We start from the raw sequence: 20,910 nt of genomic DNA, 5'->3' as shown, positions 1-20,910 counted from the left end.
TAGGATAAAAAGTAGGTAAATGTATGGCCTGATTTAAAGCTACCCTGGATACCACTTTAGGTATAAAGGACGGGTTGGTTCGTAAGGAAACTCTGTCCTGATGGAAGATGATAAAAGGCTGGACAGCCATGAGAGCCTGTAGTTCTGAAACTCTACGAGCTGAGGTGATAGCCAGAAGGAAATCTGTTTTCCAGGACAAATATTGCAAATCTGATGAGGCAGCTGGCTCAAAAGGAGGCAAGGTAAATTTTTCCAGAATGAAATTAAGATCCCAAGCAGGTATTGGTTGTTTCCTTGGAGGCCTTAAATTCTTAGCCCCTCTGAGGAACTGTCTTAAGAGAGGGTGAGAGAATAAAGGTGGATCAGTGTTGTATTCTGCAGAAATGGCTGAGGCATGTATTTTGATGGAGGAGAAAGAAAGTCCACTGCTTAGCAGTTCAGCCAAATATTGTAGTATTTGAGGAAAATTCAGTTTTCCAGGATCCCATTCCAGACACAAAACGTTTCCATTTTATGGAGTAAGCTTTTTCTAGTTGATGGCCTTCTGGCCTCCAAAATGACATCCTGCACCTCCTGTAGGGCCTGTTGAGATGCTAAGGAATCTTCCATGCGGCTAGATTGAGTGTTTTAGCTGGCTGTGAAGAGTTTTGAAACTGTGCTGAGTCAGAAGAAGAGGCATTAGAGGCAGGGTCCATGGTGGGGAATGCTCCTCAGGAGTGGGTACCAGTGTTGCCTTGGCCAGTCGAGCAATGAGAATCATCTTTGGTCTGTCTGCTTTGGTCTTTAATATAACTTTGGGCAGCAGAGAAAGAGGAGGGAAGGCATAAACTGTCATTGATGTCCAACTGAAAGAAACTCTCCAGGCCTTTGGATGGAATATCCTTGAGCAGAATTTTGTCAATTGATGATTCTTGTGGGAGGCAAAGAGATCTATGTCTGGCCTTCCCCATTCTTGGATTATTTCTGTAAAAACTTTTGGATGCAATTTCCATTCGTGTGGATCTGTCATATTCCTGCTTAGGTTGTCTGCCAGCGTGATTTCCTTGCCTGGCAAGTACTGTGCTTGTAGTTCCATTTGTAAGTCCATGGCCATGTTCCAAAGTGACACATGACTGTGGTTTTGTCCGTTCTTATCAATAATTGACCTGGTTGTAGAAGGTCCTTGAAAGCTTTCATAGCATTTATTACTGCTACCATTTCTTTTTGATTGATGTGAAGGTGCTTTTCTTTTGGGACCATTTGCCCTGAATGCACCGTCTGTTGTGATGACTTGATTTGCTTGAGGCTTGCTGAATGGAAGACCTGTGTTTGTTTGACATGCTTGAGCCCACCACAGAAATTCCTTTTGCAGACATGGAATTAGTGGTATTATTGTTTCCAAACTGTGGCTGTGTTGAGACCATATGTTTTTTAGGTACCATTGTAGTTTCCTCATATGCAGCTTTGCACATGGGATTACTAAGATGCAAGATGCCATGAATCCCAGAGCCTGCAGGATTTTCCTTGCAGTTAGCCTGGTGCAATTTGCTAGTGTTCTGAAGTATTGTATTAGTTGGCCATCTGGGTGTTTGTGTCCAAATTGGCACCCAGGAAAATTATCTTTTTTGTTGACTGTGTATCCCAGAGATTTCAATAACATTATTACATAAGCCAGATGTTTCAGAAGAATGCAAATAGGGATATATTTGTATCCCTTGAAGTCTGCAGTAGGCAATTACTGATGCCAGGCATTTCGTGAATACAAAGGGCAATGCAGAGAATTGATAATGGGTTGAACCTGCAAGAAACTGAGGTACCTTCTGCAATTTTGTCTGATTGGGACATGCAGGTATGCCTCCTTGAGGTCCAATGTTACCAGCCAAGACTCCTTGTCCAGCATGGGAAGAAGTTGCTGTAGAGTGAGCATCTTGAATTTTGGTACGAGTAAAAATGTGTTTAGGATGGATGGATCCAAAATAGGTCTCCAATCTTTTCCCCTCCTTGGCACCAGAAATAGCCTGGAATAAAAACCTTGACCTTGTTCGGTACATAGTACTCTTGAATAGCTTTCATGTTTATGAGATCTGTAATTTGCTTTTGTGCCTCTGCCCTTTGATTGTGTGGCAGGTTTGGCATGCCTCTCATTTTTGGAAGGGTGTGAAAATGGAATTTGTAGTCTCTGTTTATAATGTCCAGGATCCATTTGTCCTTTGTGACAACATGCCAATTTTTTGAAAATAATGCCAGCTTTCCTCCTAAGGGGGCTGCCATTTGAAACCTGGTTGGCATGCAAAGGAGAAAGTCATTGGGTTTGCTTTCTGAAAGATTGCGAGTTGTCCTCACCGCCTCTTTGTGTAGGAGCTTGCCATTGTCTGCCTCTATACGAGCCTTGGGATTGTCCTCTGTGTATCTGCCTCTGGGGTCTGTCTGTGGCAGGAAAGGACCAGTTTTTGGAAGGCCAAATTCTACTAAAACGTGGGGGTTGAACCTGTAGAAATTCTTTCACAGTTTGCATTGATTTAGCCTTTTCCTCCATTTTCCTTAATACCTCCTCAGCATTAGCACCAAATAGTACATACTTTTGAAGAAGTAATTTAGCTTTGACATGATCAGGCAAGGCTTGTTCCTCGAGCCAGGCATGCCTTGACTGATCCTGTAACAGCAGCTCTACATGAGGCCTCTAGAGCATCAAAACCACATTGTAAGGTATGCTTACCCACTTGTTCTGCACTATGCATCAAATCCTGCAACTCCTTCAAGTCTGGTTGTTCAGGTTGTGACATTTTACTCTTCAATTGTGATAACAAAACTGTTGGTATTTTAGCATATGAAACTGACAGTTTAAGGCCCTCATGGATAAGGTAGCCCCACCTTTCTAAGGATCTGGAATCTCTCGGAAGGCAATGGATTTTTGGCAATGGAGGCCTTAACTCCCTTGGGGCCCTGTGAGATGGTTTCTGGGTCAGCAGCATGGCTTTGTAAAGAAATTGGTGTGAGTCAGGAACCCTGTAGTACCTGTCAGGCTTAACTGGAGCTGGAGGTAGAGAGTCCGGGTTAAGGCAGGCCTCGAGTAAACATCATCTAGGATGTCCAAGACAGAAGGTATAGCCAGAGGCCTATGCTGAGGTAACAAGAGAAATTCCCTGAGCCTTTTCTTGGAATCTGAATAATCCTGGCCTTCCCAGTGGAAGTGTTAGGTATGCAAAGTTTCCCCAAATGAGTAATCCTCAGGAGGGATACAGAAGGGATGGACTCCGCATCAGAGTCTTCGGAGTAAGAATGTTCCTCATCATCAGAGTGCTCTGAAATAATGGAGCCCTGATCAGAGGAGAATCTTCCTCCACTCTGGGCCGGGCTGAGAGCCTCTGATTAGAGTAATTAAATTCTCAGCCATTTTAAGCATCTGTTTCTTAGGCATGGGGCCTGGAGTTGGGCCCTGTGTAGCTGGTCTCTTAGGGTGCATGGTTGCTTTAGACTTTGAAAGCCTTGATGGAGAAAGGGAGGTGGACCTGTCCACATTCTGAGTTTCAACGCCAAGAGTGGCTTCAGTATCTGTAGTCGGGTGTGGGGCGGAGCCCTGCGACCTCGGCAGCACAGACACCGACAAGAAGTGTGTCGTTGGTAATCAGGGGGGCTGCGTGGCCTCACCGGACCCGGGGAGTCGGCTAGTCGGCTTTGGCGGCGTGTCGGACGGGGTCCGCGGACCTTCGGTGTGTCGGTCCTTTTCTTTGCGTTTAGTCGGAGTATCCGGGAGTATCCGTATAGTTAAATGCTTTCTGTTTTCAAAATAATGGAAAGTTTCAAATTTTCGATTTCAGGAGCTGGGGGACCGGGCACTTGCGAATGCTTTCGCTTCAGGCACCGCTGGCGGCAAGACCCATCTGTTATGACTGCAGCTATATGCACGATGAACATCCAGGACTGCAACAGTGAATACACTCAAACATCTACATTTATGGTAAGTGTACACAACTGTACTATGTTCTTCGTGTTTCACTGTTGCAGTCATTACATTTGGGTAGATTCCCAAAGCTATGGTTGTGTGGAGGGAATTATACAGCATTAGGACCAGCTATAAGGCCCTGCAGGACAGCAGTGGCAAAGCCAGCTCTGGATTTAGAAAAAAGTGGTAAATGGTAATGTTTGGTGAAAGTATGAACTGAGCTCCAGGTAGCAGCTTCAAGAATGTCCCTAGTAGGAACACCTCTGAGAAAGGTTGTTGAAGTAGATGCAGCTCTGGTGGAATAGTATCTGATCCCCTGGGGGATAGTTTTACTATGGTGCATATAGCAGAAACGAATACAATGGCTTATCCATTTGGAAATGGTTTGCTTTGAAATAGCTTTTCCCTCTGCCCCTGCAGCAAATGCCACCAGCAGTTGATCAGATTTTCTTTGAGATTTTGTCCTGTAAGTAAAATGTAAGTTGTCTGTGTACATCCAATGAATGCAGAATTCGCTCCCCCTTGTTCTGTGGATTGGGATAGAAAGTTGGCAAATGAATGGTCTGATTAAGAGCCACACAGGATACCACCTTAGGCACGAAGGATGGATTGGTCCTGAGAGATACCCTGTCCGCATGAAAAGTGATGAAAGGCTCCACTGCCATAAGAGCCTGTAATTTGGAAATCCTTCTAGCTGAAGTGACTGCTAAAAGGAAAGCTGTTTTCCAGGTGAGAAATTTTAAGTCTGCAGCAGCAGCTGGCTCGAAAGGAGGGAGAGTGAGTTTTTCCAATACAAAACTGAGGGCCTAGGCAGGGGATGGAACTTTCCTGGGTGGCCTTAAGTTTTTGGACCCTCTGAGATGCTGCTTTAGCAGAGGACGAGAGAACACGGGTGGTTCTGTGTTGTAATGAGCTGAAATGGCTGAGGCATGGATTTTTATGGAAGAAAAGGAGAGGCCCTTGTGAAGAATCTCAGTTAAGTATTGTAAAATCTGAGGAATGTTGGGCACTGCTGGGTTTATCCCTTGAAACTGATTCCAGGCACCGAATCTTTTCCACTTGTCAGCATAAGATTTTCTAGTACTAGGCCTTTTCGCCTCCAAAATGACATCCATCACAGGTTTGCTGAGGGATGCTAAGGGTGAATTTAGGTGATTAGCCACGCTGCAAGATTCAAAGTTTGGAGCTGTGTGTGCAGAATTTGGTTGTTCTGCTGAGACAGTAAGTAAGGTGTCTGAGGCAGGTGCCACGGTGAAAGGTGTGACACATTGTGCAGGAGTGGGTACCAGTGTTGGCGAGGCCAGTCTGGAGCAATCAAAATCATTTTTGGTTTGTCCTGCTTGACTTTTAGTAGAACCTTGGAGAGCAGAGGCAGAGGGGGAAAGGCACAGACTGACAGGTTTTTCCAGCTGAAGGATAGAGCATCCACTTTCCAGGGTTTTTTGTGATGAGTTCTTGTGCAAAATTGTCCAACTGACAGTTCTGGGGTGAGGCAAAATGATCTATGTCTGGGCTCCCCCATTTGCGTGTCAACATGTTGAAAATCTGTGGCTCCAGTTTCCATTCATGTGGGTCCATGAGATTTCTGCCTAGTTCGTCTGCCAGAGTATTCAGTTTTCCTGGCAGGACTTGAGCTTGTAGTTTTACTTGAAAGGTCAAGGCCGTGTTCCACAATGCCATGGCTAGTCTGCAAAGGGGGTAGGAGTGTGTACCCCCCCTGCTTGTTTATGTACCACATAACTGTGGTGCTGTCGGTCTTTATCATTAGCTGTCCTGGATGAAGGTAGTCCTTGGAGGCTGTCAGTGCATTCTGTATAGCTATCCTTTCTTTTTGACTGATATGAAGGTGCATTTGGTTTGGGCTCCATTTGTCCTGAATGCACTTCCCTGCCAGATGTGCCCCCCAAGCACAGCCTGATGCGTCTGTAGTTAGGGTTTTGGCGGCAGGGGTGGTGTGAATGGCAGTCCCTTGTTTTGGTGGCAGGCGTCCGCCTACCATAGGAACTCTAGTTGCAGGCAAGGTATGATAGGAATCATTGTTTCCAGGCTGTGACAATGCTGACTCCATAGACTTTTTAAGTACCACTGAAGTTTCCTCATATACAGTCTTGCATATGGAATTAGAAGAATGCAGGAGGCCACGAACCCCAATCCTGGCAGTATTTGCCTTGCAGAAAGCAGGATTTCTGAGGTCACATGTTTGAAGTAAGACACCAAATGAATTTGCTTCTCTGACGTAAGGAAAGCCATCTGGGCAGTTGTATTCAAGCTTGCACCCAGGAATGTAATTTTTTGAGAGGGTACCAGTTGTGATTTCTTTTCGTTTACAGTGTACCCCAGACATGTTAGAACCCTTTTTACAAACGCCAGATGGTTTAGAAGTGTCTCCTTGTTTTCTGCCTGAATTAGACAATCGTCCAGGTATGGATATATTTGAATATTTCTTTGCCTGCAAAATGTAATTACTGGAGCCAGGCTCTTTGTAAAGATCCTGGGCGCAGTAGACAAGCCAAAGGGCAATGCAGAGAACTGGCAATGCAAGTAGCCTGCTTTGAAGCGGAGGTATCTTCGCAAGATTCCCTGATTGGGATATGCAGGTAAGCCTCTTTTAAATCTAGAGTTGCCAACCAGGCATCTTTGCTTAGCATAGGAAGTAACTGGTGAAGAGTTAGCATCTTGAACTTTGGAATGTCCAGAAAGGTGTTTAGAGTAGATAAGTCCAGAATTGGACACCATGATTTGTCTTTTATGGGTACCAGGAAAAGTCTTGAATAGAAACCTTGTCCCTTTTCCTCTTCTGGTACTGGTTGAATGGCCCCCATGCTGATGAGGGAAATTACTTGTTTCTGGGCCTCTGCCCACTGATTTGGGGGCAAATCTGGCAATCACTCTGGAATTGGCAATGTGTGGAAATGAAATCTGCATCCCTGGAATACTATATTTCAAACCCATTTGTCCTGGATTATAAGTTGCCAGTTTCTTGCATGAAGAGCCAGTTTTCCCCCCAAAGGGGCAGCTAAAAGGTAAGTGCTTGGTAAGTGTAAATTGAGGTCATTGAGAAGGCTTACCATAGGGAGGTTTCTTGTTGTTTCCAGATTTGGAAGAGGAGACACCCCATTGTTTTGTTCTGAAAGTCCCTTGTGACTGAAACCTGGAGCCTTTGGAATGTCTGGGTTTGACTTGAGTGGCTCTCGAAGGAACTGGAAAGGACCAGTTCTTGGTAGGCCAGTGCCTACTAAATCTTGGAGGTTGCACTTGTAAGAAATCTTTCACAGTTTGCATAGATTTAGCTTCATCTTCCACCTTTTTTTAAAACTTCTTCAGCCTTATTACCAAAAAGACGGTACTGTTGTAAAGGAGCATCCAACAATTTTGCTTTAACATGATCAGGCAGATTTTGCACTTTGAGCCAAGCATGCCTTCTTAGACAGACCCAGTTACAGCAGCCCTGCAAGAGGACTCCAAAGAATCAAAACCACATTGCAAAGTATGTGTTCCAACTTGTTCAGCTGAATGCAATAAATCCTGTAGATCTTTGTTCTCCACACAGTCAGAAATTATCATTTTCTGTTTAAACAGTCCCATGATATGCTGTTGATATTTTAGCATATGAAATTGACAGTTTAAAGCCCTGACTGCCAAGGTTGCAGAAGTGTAAACGTTCTTACCCCAGCTATCCAGCGCCCTGGAAACTCTATCAGAAGGGGTAGGATTTTTAGCAGTAGAAGCCTTAATGCCTTTGGGACCCTGAGAAATGGTTTCAGGATCTGCAACAGGATTTTTGAAAAGGAATTTGTGGGAGTCAGGAACCGTGTAGTATCTGTCTGGCTTACAACGAGCCGGAAGCAGAGAATCAGGAGCCATACTAGATTTAGAATAAACATCATCAACAATGTCTAGAACAGGAGGCATAGCCAAAGGCCTATGCTGAGGAAGAAGAAAATCCCCAAGTCTCTTTTTAGATTCAGAGAAATCCTGACTTTCCCAGTGGAAATGTTCCCTTAAGGTATGTAAAGTTTCCCCAAAAGGAGAATCCTCGGGGGAGAAGCAGAAGGAATGGAATCTTCTGCATCAGAGTCCTCATAAGTAGGTATAGACAATTCCTGTTCATTAGAAGAGTCAGAAAAAATAGAATCCTGTTCAGAAGATTCATAATCAATGTCTTGCCTAGGCCACTTAGAAGGGGGGGGGGTTGGCTACCCCTGATCAGAGTAATTAAATCTTCAGCCATTTTGATCATTTGTTTTTTAGGCATGGGGGCCTGCACATGTGGTCCAGGTGTCGGTTTTTTAGGCAAAGGTCGAGATTTTGGCCTTAGTTTTGAAGATGGCGTCTGTCCAATATACAAATCTGTAGACCTGAAAACACCCTCAGAAGCCGGTGCCTACACAGCGGCTCCGGACCCATACAAGGTAGAGACATCCACGGGTTCCATACTTGAAGCATCTCGTGGCATACCGGACTCATAATGGATCTCAGTAGAGGCCTGCAAATCACAAGTAGCGGGCATCAGGGGCTGTGAAAGCGCTTCATTGAGTACCAGCGAACTGGCAACTGGATTAGGAGAAGTGTCATTGGCAGTTTTGGACCTCAACAGCCTCTCTTTTCCTTTGTGTTTTTAGGTATTCCAGTAGTCGGATTGCTAACCGACGACATTTCTGGATAATTAAAGCGTGGGCCAAAATATTTAGGAGCAAAAAATGTACCGACGTTTGATAGTGTGTTGAGTAAATAAAGCACAAAACAGTCAGCAAGATATGTTGTGGTCAGGGCCTAGGCAAGGAATACAGCACAAATGAAAATCCTTATGAGGTATTTGCTTCCTACAAGTAATGCAATTCTTAACTTTTACTGACATCGGTAAGGAGCAAGAAAAAGTTTCCCCAACGGGGTACTTAGCTTTTTAGTATAAGACTTTGGATCTGAAACTCGAAAAGGAAAATTTCAGGAGTCGGCCGACCGGCACTTGCGAACTGCTTCTGCTTCAAGCACCGCGTGGCAAGAAAGACTAACGTAAAGGCGTCGGCTGCATGTTTTATACCCCTGACGACCTGACGTCACGGAAGAAGGGACAGCAACTGACGCAGGACCCAAGACTTTGTTAATCAGGGCGACTGAGGGCAACCTGCCAGTAGATTACCCAAATGTAACGACTGCAAAAGTGAAACACGAAAAACATCACAAACATTACACAAGACAGCTATGGACACAAACTATGTACACACAAACAAGCGCAACATTAACTCTTACTCTCAGTCTAACACTAACCTGCAAACATTCACGCATGCACTAATCCTATCCCCTTAGCTAACTGCGTCTCAAACCCAAACTCCCACACTAACACTTCCACTACCCTGGTCGACAACTCAGAGGCTGTAAAAACTACATTCGCTCAATCCACTGTTTGTACACACTATCCTGTACTCCACTCTGCCAACCAAAGCAGTGTTTGACAAAATGCAGCTAATCACACAAACGCACACAAACACATGCACACAAACACATGCACACACACACACACACACACACACGCATATATGTCTATACTGCATATATGAGGCACTCAGACTAGAAAGCAGCTTGTCGAAGAGGCTGAGTTATGGTTATACACATGCGGGTGCACTTACTCAAATCAATGGAGAAAGTACAGTTGTGTACCTACCATAAATGTAGATGTTCGAGTGTATTCACTGTTGCAGTCATTACACATGGGTTATCCTGCTGGCAGGCTATCCGCAGTCGGCCTGAATTCCAAAGTCTTGGTCCGGCATCGGTTGCTGTCGCCTCTTCCCTGACTTCAGTGTGCCAGGGGTATAAAAGATGCAGCCAACGCCATTTTCTTCAGTTTTTCTTGCCCCAGATATCAGGTGCCCCCAAAAGGGTTGGCTAAAAATTATGCCAATAAAAAAGCATGCACTAAAATAAACATTACCTTCATCTACAAGCAAATACACCACATAGGTTGTATAGAATAGAGAAATACAGATAAGTCCCAGCAAAGAAAGGGGGATGGTGGGTGGGCAACCTGGACTGACACAGTGAATACACTCGAACATCTACATTTATGGTAGGTACACAACTGTACTATGTTTATCGTGTTTCACTGTTGCAGTCATTACACTTGGGTTGAATCCCAAAGCTGAGGTTGGGTGGCTGGGTCTAAACAGAATTAGGAGTGGCTATGAGGCCCTGCAGAACCTGCAGTGGCAAAGCCTGCTCTGGATTTAGAGTAAAGAGGTAAGTGGTAGTGCTTTGTAAAAGTATGCACTGAAGTCCAAGTTGCAGCCTCTAAAATGTCTTTGGTTGGTACTCCTCTGAGGAAGGCTGCTGAAGTGGCTGCTGCTCTGGCTGAATGTGGCCTAATGCCCTTAGGCACTGATTTGCCATGTTGTGAACAGACACGAATGCAGTGGCCTATCCATTTTGAAATAGTATGCTTTGAGATTGCCTTTCCTTGTGATCCTGCAGCATATGCCACTAAGAGTTGCTCAGTCTTTCTGAAAGCTTTGTTTCTGTCCAAGTAGAAGCGTAGCTGTCTGTGTATGTCCAAAGAATGCAGAAATCTCTCCCCCTTATTCTGTGGGTTTGGATAAAAGGTAGGCAAATGAATGCTTTGGTTAAGGGCCACACTGGACACTACCTTAGGCATAAATGTTGGGCTTGTCTTCAGAGAAACCCTGTCTGGATGTAAAATTATGAAAGGTTCCACAGCCATTAATGCCTGTAACTCTGAGACTCTTCTTGCTGAGGTTATTGCTAGGAGCAGAGCTGTTTTCCATGATAAGAATTTTATCTCAGCTGTATTGGCTGGCTCAAAAGGAGGCAGTGTGAGTTTTTCCGAGACATAATTGAGGTCCCATGCAGGTATTGGCGCTCTCCTTGGAAGTCTTATGTTTTTGGCCCCCCTGAGATACTGCTTTAGCAGTGGATGTGAAAAATTAGGTGGGTCCATATTGTAATGAGCTGAAATGGCAGAGGCATGGATCTTAGTTGATGAAAAGGAGAGGCCTTTGTCCAGCATCTCAGTTAGGTATTGTAAAATCTGAGGGATATTTGGTACAAGCGTGTCAATTCCTTGTGTCTGGTTCCAAGCACAGAATCTCTTCCATTTTTCTGCATAAGATTTTCTGGTGCTGGGCCTCCTGGCCTCCAAAATAACATCCATAACTGCTTTAGAGAGAGGTGTGTCCTGAATGGTTACATTATCCGCCATGCTGCCAGATTTAGGGTTCTGAGCTGGCTGTGCAGGATCTGATTGTTTTGTTGGGTCAGTAAGTGAGGAATTTGAGGTAATGTCCAGGCTGGGCCTTGAGACAAGCTCTTTAGGATTGGGTACCAGTGCTGGCGGGGCCAGTCTGGGGCAATCGGTATCATTTTTGGCTTCTCTTGTCTGACCTTTAGGAGTACCTTGGGGAGGAGAGGCAGTGGAGGAAAGGCATATACTGTAAGGGTTTTCCAGCTGAATGATAGAGCATCCACTTTCCATGCTTGCTTGTGATAAGGCCTTGTGCAGAATCTCTGTAGTTGGCAGTTGTGAGGGGAGGCAAATAGATCTATGTCTGGGCATCCCCATTTCCTTGTTATCATGCTGAAGATTTGTGGATCCAGTTTCCACTCGTGAGGATCCATGAGGTTCCTGCTTAGTTCGTCTGCCAGAGTATTTGTCTTTCCTGGCAGGAATTGTGCTTGCAGGTGTAGTCGAAAAGTCAATGCTGTGTTCCACAAAGTCATAGCTTGTCTGCAGAGGGGGTAGGAATGTGTGCCTCCCTGCTTGTTTTATGTACCACATGACTGTAGTACTGTCCGTCTTTATCAGCAGTTGTCCCTGATGAAGTAGATCCTTGAAGGCTGTCAGGGCATTCTGAACAGCTAGCATCTCTTTTTGATTGATATGAAGATGCATGTGGCCTGCGGGCCATGTGCCCTGAATACATTTTCCTGCCATGTGGGCCCCCCAGACATAATCTGATGCATCTGTTGTTAGTGTCTGCCTGGCTGTGGGTAAAGTGAATGGCTGTCCCTTGTTGTGGTGACAGGCCTGTGCCCACCATCGAAACTCCTGTTGCAGGCAGGGAATGAGGGTAATTAATGTTTCCAGGCTGTGGCAATGTTGAGTCCAAACACTTTTTAGATACTATTGTAGTTTCCTCATATGCAGTCTTGCATATGGAATTGGCAGAATGCAGGATGCCATGAAGCCCAAAGCCTACAGAATTTTTCTTGCAGATAACTGGGTCTTTGTTGCCAACATTTTGAAGTAAGAAGTCAGTTGCCTTTGTTTGTCTGGCGTGAGATAAGCCATCTGGGCAGTTGCATTTAAGCTTGCACCCAGGAATATTATCTCTTGAGAGGGTACTAGTTTTGATTTCTTTTCGTTTACTGTGTACCCTAGGCAAATTAGTAATCTTTTTACAAACGCCAGATGCTTTAGTAGAATGTCTTGGTTCTCTGCTTGAATAAGGCAGTAGTCCAAGTAAGGATATATCTGAAATCCTCTGTCTGCAAAAAGCAATTACTGGTGCCAGGCATTTTGTGAAGACCCTGGGCACAGTAGATAAGCCAAAGGGCAGTGCAGAGAATTGGTAGTGCATTGAGCCAGCTATGAATCTGAGGTATCTTTTGCAAGATTGTCTGATTGGGACATGCAGGTATGCCTCTTTTAGGTCCAAAGTTACAAACCAAGCCTTCTTGCCCAGCATGGGCAGAAGGTGTTACAGAGTCAACATTTTGAATTTTGGAACGTCCATAAATGTGTTTAGAAAAGACAGGTCCAGTATTGGTCTCCAGGCTTTGTCCTTTCTGGGTACCAAGAAAAGTCTTGAGTAAAATCCTTGTCCCTGCTCTTGCTGTGGTACTCGCTGAATGGCCCTCATATCCATGAGGGATGAAACTTATTTTTGTGCCTCTGCCCATTGATTGTGTGGCAGGTCTGGCATACCTTTTGCCCTTGGCAGGGTGTGAAAGTGGAACCTGTAGCCCTGAGACACTATATTCAAGACCCATTTGTCCTGGGTGATCATGTGCTAATTTTGTGAAAAAAGTGCTAGTTTTCCCCATAAGGGGGCTGCCAAAAGATAAGTGCTTGGTGCTGGCAGAGGAAAGTCATTGGGACTGTTTCCTGTATGGCTGTGATTTGTCTTCTCCGCTTTTGGAGGTAGAAGCACCCCATTGTTTAGGCCTGTATGGACCTTGGGGCTGGGATCTACCTCTGGGGTGTCTGTATCTGCCTCTTTGTGGCCTGTCTGACACTGGAAAGGACCAATTCTTTGTAGGCCAGTTCCTGCTAAATCTGGGTGGCTATACCTGTAAGAAATCCTTAACTGTGCATAGATTTTGCTTTGTCCTCCATTTTCTTCAACACTTCTTCTACTTTAACACCGAAGTGTCATGCTGTAATGGAGCATCCAATAATTTTGCTTTAACATGATAGGCAGATTCTGTTCCTTTAACCAAGCATGCCTCCTAATGACAGAACCCGTAACAGCGGCCCTGCAAGAGGCCTTCAGAGAATCAAAAACCACATTGCAAAGTATGCTTTCCCACTTGTTCAGCTGCATGCAATAAATCCTGCATTTCCTTGTTTTCTGCACATTCAAAATTTGTCAACATTTTTTGTTTTAGCAGTGGCATTAAGTATTGCTGATACTTAAGCATATGAAACTGACAATTTAAAGCCCTTACAGCCAAGGTAGCAGAAGTGTAAACCTTTTTCCCCCATCTGTGAAGAGCCCTTGAATCCCTATCAGAGGGGATAGGGTTTTTTGCAGTGGAAGCCTTGACCCCTTTGGGACCCTGAGAGATAGTTTCTGGGTCAGCAGCAGGGTTTTTATGAAGAAATTTATGTGAATCTGGAACTCTGTAGTATCTATCTGGTTTAACAGGTGCAGAAGGTAAAGAGTCAGGAGACAGGCCGGACTTTGAAAATACATCATCTACAATGTCTAAAACAGGGGGAATAGCAAGAGGCCTGTGCTGCGGTAGTAAAAGAAAGTCTCTGAGCCTTTTCTTAGATTCGGAGTAATTTTGGCTTTCCCAGTGGAAATGCTCCCTCATAGTATGCAGGGTTTCCCCAAAGGAATAATCCTCAGGAGGAGAGGCTGAAGGAATAGATTCCTCAGCATCAGAATCCTCATTGGGAAGAAGAGAATATTCCTGGTCAGACGAGGAATCAGAGGAAATAGAAACCTGATCTGAAGATGCATATTCTATCTCTTGCCTAGGCCTCTTATCAGGAGGAGGATGCCCCTGATCAAAGTAATTAGGTCTTCGGCCATTTTAAGCATCTGTTTTTTTAGGCATGGAGGCCTGTCCAGGAGAATGCTTTACTTGTTTCTTTGTCTTTAGAGCTGCTTTAGACTTTGCCTTTGAAGCTGAAGTTGGTTTTACATATAACTGTGTAGGCCTGAAAACACCCTCAGAAGTCGATGCCTGCTCAGTGGCTCCGGACCCATCTGAGGGAATAGTTTCCGAGTGCCCAATACCTTGAGTTTCCAGCGGCCTAGTCGGCTCCACGTGCGAGTTGGAAGTGGCCTGTGGCTCTGAGGTAGCGGGCATCAGGGGCTGCAAAAGCACCTCACTGAGAACTGGCGACAGGCCTAGCGGAAGCCTCATCTGTTTTGGACCTCAGGTGCCTGTCCTTTTCTTTGCACTTTCTGTAAACTCCGGTAGTCGGTTGCTTCAACGGCATTGTATAGTTAAATCTTCTTCCAAAATAATGAAATGCAAAATCGTACCGACGCTTAATAGTGCGTTGGTTAAATCTAGCACAAAACCGACAACTAGCAACGTCGTGGTCAGGGCCTAGGCAAGGAATACAGTAAGAATGAAAATCCTTATGAGGTATTTGCTTCCCACAAAAAATACAATTATTAACTTTTTCTGACATCGGTCTGGAGCAAGAAAAAAAGTTTACCCAACGGGGTACTTAGCTTTAATGAAGACTTCGGATCTGAAATTCAAATTTGAAAATTTCAGGAGACGGCCGACCGGCACTTGCGAACTGCTTTTGCTTCGGGCACCGCGCGGCAAGAAAGACTGAAGCAAATGGCGTCGGCTGAATCTTTTATACCCCTGGCACACTGACGTCAGGGAAGAGGAGACAGCAACCGACGCCGGACCAAGACTTTGGAATTCAGGCAGACTGCGGGTAGCCTGCCAACAGGATAACCCAAGTGTAATGACTGCAACAGTGAAACACGATGAACATCCAAGCTTTCTGAAGAAGATGAGTTATGCCTTCCTTCAACTGAATGCACAACTCATCGGAAAGCACAAGTAGTTTCATTTGCAAAGTCATGGTACAGAGGAATTAGGAATATGCCTCTGCCACAGTGCTGTGCAATCTTGGAGTTGTGGGAGGAGCACTGGGACTTGACTGTTGCAAAAAAGTACAGTTGTGTACACTTACCATAAATGTAGATGTTCGATTGTATTTACTGTTGCAGTCATCACATTTGGGTTATCTGCTTGCAGTAGCCCTCAGTCGGCTTCATTAACAAAGTTTTGGGTCCTGCATTGGTTGCTGTCCCTTCTTCCATGAAGTCAGGTCATCAGGGGTATAAAACATGCAGCCGACACCACTACATCAGTTTTTCTTGCCCCAGATGTCAGGTGCTCCCCAATGGGAAGCAATTAACTCTATAAATATACAAGGTCATACCCCCAACAAAAAAGCAAATACACCAAAAAGCTTTTGAGCATAGTTAAGGAGAGTAGAGGTATAGCCAAAAGAAGAAAGGGGGTTGGAGGGAGGGTAACCAGGACTGCAACAGTGAAAACACTCAAACATCTACATTTATGGTAAGTATACACAACGGCACTATGTTCTTCGTGTTTCACTGTTGCAGCTATCACATTTGGGTAGATTCCCAAAGCTAAGGATGGGAAGAGGAATTTAGATAGCATTAGGACCAGCTAAAAGGCCCTGCAAGTCTGCAGTGGCAAAGCCATCTCTGGATTTAGAGAAAATTGGCAGATGGTAATGCTTGGTGAAAGTATGTACAGAACTCCAGGTAGCAGCTTCTAGGATGTCCCTGGTAGGGATGCCTCTGAGAAAAGCTGTAGAGGTAGATGCAGCCCTGGTTGAGTGGGGTCTGATACCCTGTGGGATAGGTTTTCCATGGTGCTTGTAGCAGAAATGAATGCAATGGCCTATCCATTTGGAAATGGTTTGCTTTGAAATAGCCTTCCCCCTCTGCCCCTGCAGCAAATACCACCAGCAGATGGTCAGATTTCCTTTGAGGTGTAGTCCTGTCCAAGTAGAATCTAAGTGGTCTGTGCACATCTAAGGAGTGCAGTATCTATTCCCCTTTGTTCTGTGGATTAGGGAAGAAGGTTGGCAAATGAATGGACTGATTAAGGGCCACACAGGATACCACCTTGGGCATGAAGGAGGGATTGGTCCTGAGGGACACCCTGTCTGCATGAAAGATGATGAAAGGCTCCACTGCCATGAGGGCCTGTAATTCAGATACCCTTCTTGCTGAAGTGATTGCTAAAAGGAAAGCTGTTTTCCAAGAGAGGAATTTTAAATCCGGAGTGGCAGCTGGCTCGAAAGGAGGAGGTGTGAGCTTTTCCAATACAAAGTTAAGGTCCTAGGCTGGAGTTGGGGCTCTCCTGGGTGGTTGTAGATTTTTGGCCCCTCTGAGGAACTGCTTAAGCAGTGGATGATAGAAGAGGAGAGGCTCTGTGTTATAATGAGCTGAAATGGCTGAGGTGTGAATTTTGATGGAGGAGAAAGACAGGCCCTTGTGAAGCATCTCAATTAAGTATTGTAAAAATCTGAGGTAAGTTGAGCACTGCTGTGCTCATCCCTTGAGACTGGTTCCAAGCACAGAATCTTTTCCATTTTTCAGCATAAGATTTTCTAGTACTAGGCCTCCTTGCCTCTAAAATAATATCCATCACTGGTTTACTGAGGAATGATAAAGGAGAGATTAGGTAATTAGCCATGCTGCTAGGTTCAGTGTATGAAGCTGAGGGTGCAGAATCTGGTTCTCCTGCTGAGACAATTGGGTAGGAGTCTGAGGCAGGTGCCAAGGGGTCAGCAGTAACACAGTGCGCAAGGGGGAGTGTACCAGTGTTGGTGTGGCCAGTCTGGTGCAATCAAAATCGCCCTTGGTTTGTCTTGTTTGATCTTAGTAGTAACTTTGGAGAGCAGAGGTGGAAAGGCATAAATTGATAGGTGAAGGACAGGGCATCCACTTTCCAAGCTTGTTTGTGGGGAGTCCTTGTGCAACATTTGTCCAATTAACAGTTCTGTGGGGAGGCAAACAGGTCTATATCTGGGCTCCCCCATTTGCTTGTCAACATGTTGAAAATCCTTGGTTCCAGTTTCCACTCGTGTGGGTCCATGAGGTTTCTGCTTAGTTCGTCTGCCAGTGTATTTAGCTTTCCTGGCAGGAATTGAGCTTGTAGATGCACTTGGTAGCTCAGGGCTGTATTCCACAATGTCATGGCTAGTCTGCAGAGGGGGTAAGAATGGGTAACCCCCTGCTTGTTTATGTACCACGTAACAGTGGTGTTGCCCGTCTTTACCATTAATTGTCCTGGAAGAATGTGGTCCTTGAAGGCTCTCAGAGCATTCTGTACAGCTAACATTTCTTTTTGATGGATATGCAAGTGCATTTGACTTGGGTTTCATTTGCCCTGAATGCACTTCCCTGCCAGGTGAGCCCTCCATGTATAATCTGATGCGTCTGTTAGGGTTTGGGTGGCAGGGGGTGGTGTGAATAGTAGTCCCTTGTTTTGGTGGTAGGCCTCTGCCCACCAAAGAAACTCTAGGCGTAGGCAAGGTACGATAGGAATCATTGCTTCTAGATCCTGAGAATGTTGACACCATAGGCTTTTTGGATACCATTGTAGTTTCCTCATATGCAGTCTTGCATATGGAATTAAAAGAATGCAGGAGGCCATGAACACCAAGGCTTGTAGAATTTGCCTTGCAGATAGTAGGGTTTTTGTGGCCACTTGTTTGAAGTAGGTTGTCAAATAAGTTAGTTTCTCTGGTGTGAGGAAAGCCATCTGGCTTGCTCCCAGGGATATGATTTGTTGACAGGATACCAGGTGTGATTTATTTTCGTTTATGGTGTACCCCAGACAGGTTAGCACCATTTGTACAAAGGCCAGATGATTCAAAAGTATGGCCTGGCTTTCTGCCTTAATTAAACAATCGTCCAGGTATGGGTACATTTGAATATTTCTTTGCCTGCAAAATACAATGACTGGGGCCAGACACTTTGTGAATACCCTGGGCGCAGTAGATAAGCCAAAGGGCATTGCAGAGAACTGGTAGTGATCGTAGCCTGCTTTGAAGTGTAGGTATCTTCTGCAAGATTCCCTGATTGGTATGTGTAGGTACGCTTCCTTTAAATCGAGTGCTACCATCCAGGCATCTTTTCCTAGCATAGGAAGTAACTGGTGAAGAGTCAGCATCTTGAATTTTGGAATCACCAAAAAGGTGTTTAGGGTAGACAGGTCCAGAATAGGACGCCATGAATTGTCTTTTCTGGGTACCAGGAAAAGTCTTGAGTAGAAACCTTGTCCTTTTTCCTCTTCTGGTAAAGTTTGAGTAGCCTTTATGTTCAAAAGAGAGAGTATTTGCTCTTGAGCCTCTGCCCACTGATCTGGGAGTAGATCTGGCCAACCTTCTGGCGTTGGTAATGTGTGGAAGTGAAATCTGTATCCTTGGGATACTATATTTAAAACCCAATTGTCCTGGGTAATAAGTTCCCAGTTTTTGGCCTGCAGACCAATCTTTCCCCCTAAAGGAGCATTCAATTGAGAAGTGCTTGGAAGTTTTAAAATCAAGTCATTGAGACAGTTTTCCATAGGGGGGAGTCTTACTACTCCCAGATTTGGAAGCAGAAGCCCCCCACTGCTTAGTCTTGTGCGTACCCTGGGACTGAAACATGGGGTTTCTGCTGTGTCTGGGTTTGGATTGAGAAGGTCTGGAAGAAGCTAGAAAGGACCAAGTCTTAGAGGGCCAATGCCTATTAAATCTTGGAGGCTGAACTTCTAAGAAATCTTTTAACAGTTTGCATAGATTTAGCTTGATCTTCCATCTTTTTAAGAACTTCTTCAGTGCGGTCCTGATTTAAGGGAGCATCCAGCAATTTAGCTTTAACATGATCAGGCAAATATTGCTCCTTAAGCCCTGCAAGAGGCCTCTAAAGAATCAAACCCACATTGTGAAATATGTTTTCCAACCTGTTCAGCAGAATGCATTCAATCCTGTAATTCCTTATTTTCAGCACAGTCAGGAAACATAATTTTCTGTTTAAGCAATCCAATAAGAAGTTGCTGATACTTTATCATATGAAGCTGACAGTTTAAAGCCCTAATGGCCAAGGTTGCAGAAGTGTAAACATTCTTACCCCATCTATCCAGCGCCCTGGAGTCTCTATCAGAAGGGGTAGAGTTTTTGGCAGCAGAAGCCTTAATGCCCTTGGGTCCCTGTGAAATAGTCTCTGGATCCGCAATAGGATTTTTAAAAAGGAACTTGTGAGAATCAGGAACCCTGTAATATCTGTCAGGTTTTCTGGGAGCAGGAGGCAAAGAATCAGGGGCCAAACCAGATTCCAAGAAGGCATCATCAACAATGTCTAGCACAGGAGGTACAGCTAAAGGCCTATGCTGAGGCAATAGTAAGAAATCCCTAAGCCTCTTTTTCAAATCAGAAAAATCCTGGCTTTCCCAGTGGAAATGCTCCCTTAAAGTGTGCAAGGTTTCACCAAAAGAAAAATCCTCTGGAGGGGAAGCAGAGGGAATGGAGTCCTCTGCATCAGAATCCTCATAAGTAGATAGGGGTAAATTCAAATCATCAGAAGAAACAGAAAAATCAGAATCCTGGTCAGAAGATTCATAAACAATTTCAGTCCTAGGTCTCCTAGAAGAGGGAGGTTGGCTTCCCCTGATTAAAGTTATAAGATCTTTAGCGATTCTTATCCTTTGTTTTTTAGGCATAGAGGTCTGAGCATGCGGCCTGGGCGTCAGTTTTCTAGGCATGGTTCGAAGTTTAGGCCTTAAAGAAGAAGGCGTTGATTTAATATGCAAGTCTGTACGCTTGAATACACCTCAGAAGCCAGTGCCTGCACAGCGGCTCCGACCCATCCAAGGTAGAGAGACATCTGCAGGTTCCACAGTTGAAACATCTCGCGGCATACCAAACTCCGAATGGATCTCAGTAAAGACCTGCGAATCAGAAGTAGCGGGTATCAGGGGCTGCAAAAGTGCCTCACTGAGTACCGGCGAACTGGCGACTAGCTTAGGAGAAGCGCCGTTGGCAGCTTTGGATCTATGCAGCCTGTCTCTGTCTTTATCTTTGCGTTTTTTCGTAATTCCGGTAGTTGGATGGCTTACCGACATTTCTGGATAATTGAATCGAGAACCAAAATACTTAGAGGTGAAAATATACCAACGATGGATAGTGCGTTGATTAAATAAGGCACAAAACCGACAGCAAGGTAAGGTGTGGTCAGGGCCTAGGGCAAGGAATACAGTACGAATGAAAATCTTTGTGAGGTATTTGCTTTCCACAAGAAATGCAATTATTAACTTTTACTGACATCGGTAAGGAGCAAGAAAAAGTTTCCCCAACGGGTTACTTAGCTTTAGTTTAAGACTTCCGTTCTGAAACTCGAAAACGAAAATTTCAGGAGTCGGCCGACTTGCACTTCCAAACTGCTTCTGCTTCGGGCACCGCACGGCAAGAAAGACTGATGTAATGGCGTTGGCTGCATGTTTTATACCCCTGGCGACCTGACGTCATGGAAGAAGGGACAGCAACCAACGCAGGACCCAAGACTTTGTTAATCAGGCCGACTGAGGGCTACTGCAAGCAGATAACCCAAATGTGATGACTGCAATAGTGAAACACTAAGAACATCTGCTTTAAATAAGTTTTTTCTATCTTTCTGTTAGATGCAACACTGCTGTGTGAATTTTTGCTGTAATAACGAAAATGCACTCAGAGAGGGTATCTGATTTGT

The sequence above is a fragment of the Protopterus annectens genome, chromosome 6.part0 (assembly GCF_019279795.1).
Source record: "Protopterus annectens isolate FY-2018-M chromosome 6.part0, PAN1.0, whole genome shotgun sequence".
Lineage (NCBI taxonomy): Eukaryota > Metazoa > Chordata > Ceratodontiformes > Protopteridae > Protopterus > Protopterus annectens.
Note: the sequence above shows the minus strand (reverse complement) of the source record.